Here is a 6,202-nt window from a genome sequence, read left to right on the forward strand (position 1 = left end):
TGGAACATTCAGTATTCATATACAGAACAATGAGCTTTGATTAATCCTATGTACCATATACAAAAATTAACTTAAAATTAATAACAAACTTAAACACAAAGTCTAAAGTAAAATCTTTACAACAAAAACATGAGGGAAACGCCTTTGTGACCTTATATTGAGCAGCAATTGCTTATATAGATACTATATGCACTACCATAAAAGGATAAATGGATAAATAGAACTTCATCAAAGTGAAAAACTTCTGCTTATCAAAGACGTTGTTAAGAAAATAGAAAGTAAAGACATAGACTGGGGAAAATATGCAGAAACTCAAAACTCCATAATGAGAAAACAAGCAATAAACAACATAACTTTAAAAACTGGCAAAAGATTTGAACAAACGTTTTACCAAAAAAAGTATATAGACACATCAAAGAGTAATAGTTATTAAAGAAATGCCAAGTGAAACCACTTATGATATTACCTTACAATGTGAACAGTGAAGGCTTCCAGCTTCCATGGGAATCATGGATAATTTCAACCAATTTCAGCTTTGGCTGTGGTGGTGGTGGTTGCCCATCACTTACCACTCCCCTACCTCGTCCCAAAACAAGCAGTCATAACCTTATTCTTAGAGTAGCTTGCATGTGACTTGTTGAAGCCAGCATGGGCCATAAGTACATTACTCTTCAAATATAAGGGATCTGTGTTCTCATCACTGATTGCTGCTTCTGACTGTAGAGGTAGAGATAGAGAGGTGGGCTGCCTCTGTTGCAATCCCTGCATCATTTCTGCAATCCCTAAGGAACAAGAGCCTTGTTCTTTTCCATTTATTTTCCCACTTCTGCTGTTTAGGAACCAGACATTTAACGACTAGGATATTTAAAAATAACTGCAATGGTGGAGTTTAAAAGGTTAGTCCAGTAAAAGACACATGCTTACAAAATACTCAATAAAATTTTAAATTTACACATTTGGGTGGTCTTTGGCACTACACACTGCAACAGTTAAAAAAAAAAAAAAAAAAGCAACCCCTGCAGAAAATCCTGGGGAAAGGAGAGAATCTTGATTTTTAGGGGTACCATATTCTAAGACTCAAATACCCAGTTTTCAACAAAAAAAAAACCCACAAGATGTACAAAGAAACAGGAACATGTGGCCCATGGCCATGGAAAAAAAGAATAAGTCAACAGAAATATCATTGAGGAAGACCAGGTGGTGGTCTTCCTAGAAAAAGACTTTTAAAAAACTGTCTTTATAGATGCTCTAGAGCTAACAGAAGTTATGAACAAAGCCAAGACAGCAATGTATGAACAAAATGGAAATATTGATAAATAAAAAACACAAAAGGAACCAACTCTAAATTCTGGAGCTGAAGAGTACAATTGAAATAAAAAATGTAGGGGCGCCTGGGTGGCTCAGTGGGTTAAAGCCTCTGCCTTCGGCTCAGGTCATGATCCCAGAGTCCTGGGATTGAGCCCCACATCAGACTCTCTGCTCAGCAGGGAGCCTGCTTCCACCTCTCTCTCTGCCTACCTCTGCCTACTTGTGATCTCTCTCTCTCTCTCTGTCAAATAAATAAATAAAATATTTTAAAAAAAAGAAATAAAAAATGTATGAGAGGTATTGAAAAATAGACTTGAACAGACAGAAGAGAATACTGTTGAAGATATTAGGATTTAGAAAGAAAGAAGTTTGAAGAAAAGTGATCAGAGCTTAAGAGACCTGTGGGACACCATCAGGTGGGGCAACATGTGCATTGTAATTGTGGAACTTCCAAAGGAGAAAAGAGAAAGGGTCAGAGAGATTATTTGAAGAAGTAATGGCAAAAAAAAAAAAAAAAAAAAAATCCCAAATCTGATGAAAGACATGAATATAAACCTCTAAGAATTTCATTAAATCCCAAGTAGAATAAACTTGGAGCCCTATATTAGGATAAAGAATCTTGAAAGCAGCAATAGAAAAGCAACAAGTTGTGTGCAAGTTATTCTTAATAAGATTATCAGGATATTGCTCATCAGAACCTTTGGAGGTCAAGAAATAGTGAGTTGGTATATTAAAAGTGCTGAAGGAAAAAAATCAACAAAGAATCCTATATCCAGCAAAACTGTCCTTTAAAAATGGAGGAGTGACTAAGACATTGCCATTTAAAAACTGAGGGAGTCTCTTAGCAGTACACTTGTCCTGAAAGAAATGCTAATTGGAGTCTTGCAGGTTGCAGTGACAGGGCATGATATATGAGACAGTAACTCAAAGCTGTATGAAAAAAGTAAAGATATGTGGTAAAGGTAAATACATGAGCAATCATAAAATCTAATATTATTGTAATTTTGGCTTGTAATTCCACCTTTGTTTTCTCCATGATAAAAGGGATTGATATATTAAAAATAATAATTAATATTAATATTAATGATAATCTATTTTTGATACATAATGCATAAAGATGTGACTTTATAACATCAATAACTGAAAGGGGTGGTGAAGGAGCTTTAAAGAAGTAAAATTTTTCTATGCTATTAAGGTAAAGTTAGTATAAGTTCAAATTAGAGTATTATAACTTTAGGACATTAAATATAATTTGCAAGGTAATCACAAAGAAAATATTATAGGTTATACACAAAAGAAAATGATAAAGAAATGAAAGCGTTTCACTACAATAATCAACTAAACACAGAAGATAAGAATGCAGGAAATAAAGGATAAAATAAGCTGGAAGACATAGAAAACAGCAAAATGGCAGAAGTAAGCCCCACTTTATCAATAATTACTTTAAATGCAAATGGCTTAAACTCTTGGATCAAAAGATATGGTAAAAAGCAGAAGAAAACAGGGCCCAGATATATGATGTGTACAAAAGACTCATTTTATATCTAAAGTGAAACTGTGGAGAAAGATATTTAATGTAAATAACAACCCAAAGAAAGTTGTGTGACTAAATTGGTATCATACAAAATAAACTTTAAATTAAAAAAAAGTTTATAAGAGAAAAAGAACATTATATATTCATAAAAGTTTCAACATAGCAGAAAGATACATGGAGGACATGGGGAGTTAGAAAGAAGGTGGTTGGGGTAAATTGGAAGGGGGTGTGAATCATGAGAGACTATGGACTCTGAAAAACAATCTGAGGGGTTTGAAGTGGCAGGGGGTAGGAGGTCGGGGTACCAGGTGGTGGGTATTATAGAGGGCACGGATTGCATGGAGCACTGGGTGTGGTGAAAAAATAATGATACTGTTATGCTGAAAATAAATAAATGAAAAAAATAATAAATAGATCAATCAGAGTAGATAAAGAAAGAAATAGAAGACTTGAATAACACCATGAACCAACCAAATCTACAAGACATGCACAGACTACTCTACTCAACAACAACAGAATACACTTTTCTTAGATATACATGGCACATCCTCTGGAATAGAGCATATGGTAGTCCACAAAGTAATGGATAAACAAAATATGGTATATATATACATGTAATGGCATTTTATTAAGCCTTAAAAAAGAACACAGTTCTAAGACATGCTAAGACACTTGCTAAGACATGGATGGACCTTGAAGGTGTTAATCTAAGTGACATAAGTCAAACACAAAAAGACAAGTATTGTATAATTCTACTTATATGAGATACCTAGAATAGTCACATTAATAGAGATAGAAAGTAGAACAGGAAAATTACATGCCTACAAAAAAATTAATTCCAATATAGCTTAAAGACTTGAATTCAAAAGCAACATTTATGAAAAATTTATAAGAAAATCTGGGAAAAGTTGTTACGACTTTGAGATAAGGTAGAGTTTTCTCCACAAGGCCTTAACAGATACAAACGATAAAAAAGAAAACAGATATATTTAAACACTTTAAAAGTAAAACAAAAACAATCTCTGTTCACTAAAACTTTATGTTCACCATAAAAAAATGAAAAGACGAGCCATAAATGTCTGTCAAAAGACATTTATAACACATAATACAAAGATTAGAATCTAGAATATATTAAGACCCAATTATTTTAAAGATTTACTTATTTATTTATGAGCATATGAGAGAGAGAGAGAGAGGATGGGAGGAGCAGAGGGAGAGAGAATCTTAAGCAGACTCTGTGCTCAGCATAGAGCCCGACAAAAAAAAAAAAAAAAACAATTTTTTGAAAGGATTTTTGTTTGACACAAACAAAAGAGAGAGTACACAAGCAGGGGGAGTAGCAGGCAAAGGGACAGGGAGAAGCGTGCTCTCTCCTGAGCAGGGTGCCCGATATGGGGCTCAATCTCAGGACCCTGGATCATGACTTGAACCGAAGTCAGAAACTTAACTGACTGAGCTATCCAGACACCACTAGACCCAATTATTTTAAAGAAAAATCCTAACAATCCAATAAAACGGGACAAAAAGACATAAGCAAAGCAACATGAAAGATTTATATATATAAAATGCTCAATCTTATTATTAAACAAGAAAATACAAATTAAAACAAAATCTTGTCATATTTAATACCTATTAAACTGGCAAATAAAAAATAAAAAAGAACACTAACTTTTGCAAACATATGAAGCAAAAGTCCCTCTTACCTCTTTCTGGTGGATGTTAGCACAATGCCTTTGGAAAACAATTGACATTATTTCGGAAGGTTGAAGATATGTACATATTATCATAAAGCAATTTTATGTTTACTAGAAAACTTTTCTTCTGCAAAAAATCTCATGCACTTGCATCAGGTGACATGCAAAAAATGGTTACTAGCAGATGGTTTTCAGATAGCAAAAATCTGGAAATGATGCAAACGTCCATGCATAAGTGGTATGCTCATACAGTTCACTGCTAACAGCAGAGAAAATGAATGGACTACAGCTATGTGCTTTAGTGGAACAAATCTGAAGTACTTGCTGCTGGCTGGAAAGGGCAAGTCACAGAGAAACAGACCATTTATAGAAAATTCTTAAGTGCTAAATACTTAATAATATATTACTTAGGGAAACTTACATGTGTTTCCCAACTTCAATGAAAGTAAAAAGAGTTATAAACTTTAGGAAAGGGATAGGTATATGATTAGAACAAGACATCAAAGGAGCTGGGTGGAAATTAATACAATAATTTTACTTTTTATAACTTAAGCTTATTTTATTCTTTTACATATAAGAAATCTTTCAGAATAGTAATAATAATCATTATTATTATAAAAGCATCTAACTCAAAGTACAAACTTCTGGCATTAGTCAGAAATAATATTGATTCTGTGAGCAACTGTTCCATTCCAGACACTTTTTTTAATCACTACATTTTAGGGGTAGGAGATGAGTTCAACTGACTTTTTAATGGCACTAGAATTTTCTTTTGTAGATGGGTAAATACTTACATCAGGTTCAGTAGATATCCTAAAGTTGAAGCCATCACAATGTCTAGCCCTTCCTGAGGGCTCTGAGTAAGGAGCTAATCCACCAGAAATGTTTTGCGCTAACCAGACTTAAATATTTCCTTAGAAATAGTCTCTTCCTAGAAGTTGTGCTATCACTTGTTTGGGTCAGATAATTAAGATACACAAATTGGGGTGACCAGGGAGAGGATGAAGGTCTTTTCGAATCTCTGGACTTACATGTACCTATTTATTTGGTATTGAATGACAAAATCTTATTTCTGCATAATTAAGAAGAGAAAAAGCATTCCTAAGGTTGTGACTGTTAAGTGACAAGAATATGCTTTTGCAACATCATTAAAAACCTCAGTTTTCAACAACTGCTGGAATATTTGCACTTGATGGATTAGATCAACGTCACTCCTGTTTAAAGGTGGCATTGAACAAGCAGAAGTAGGTACTCTGCTATTAAACACTTGCCCATTCTCCGAAAAAGTTCACAGATAAATTTCCTCAACTGGAGGTTAATTTTTCATCATGTTTCTCAAGTTTTGGCTTATCTGCCTTCCTCTGGCTTATTCATACTAGTATCTAGAGTAAAGTGATATCTGGTTAAGCTCCAGTTAGATATTTGGTTTCCCATAGTTTCTAGATTCCCTAAAATAAGAGAAGTATAAAAAAAGAGAAGAGCTGTTTTCAGAACCCTTTTACAAGGTCCATGCACAGCAAATGCATGGAGTAGGCTCTCTTAGTACAAAGCTCAACTCTGAACTACCCAGGCAGAGTCACTGACATTCCTTGACAAGGAGCTTGTCTTTGAAGGAAAGAGCTGTGTTTCATTTACCTTTATATTCCCAACTCCTAGACTAGGGATT

This window comes from Mustela erminea, chromosome 8 (assembly GCF_009829155.1).
Source record: "Mustela erminea isolate mMusErm1 chromosome 8, mMusErm1.Pri, whole genome shotgun sequence".
Taxonomy (NCBI): Eukaryota; Metazoa; Chordata; class Mammalia; order Carnivora; family Mustelidae; genus Mustela; species Mustela erminea.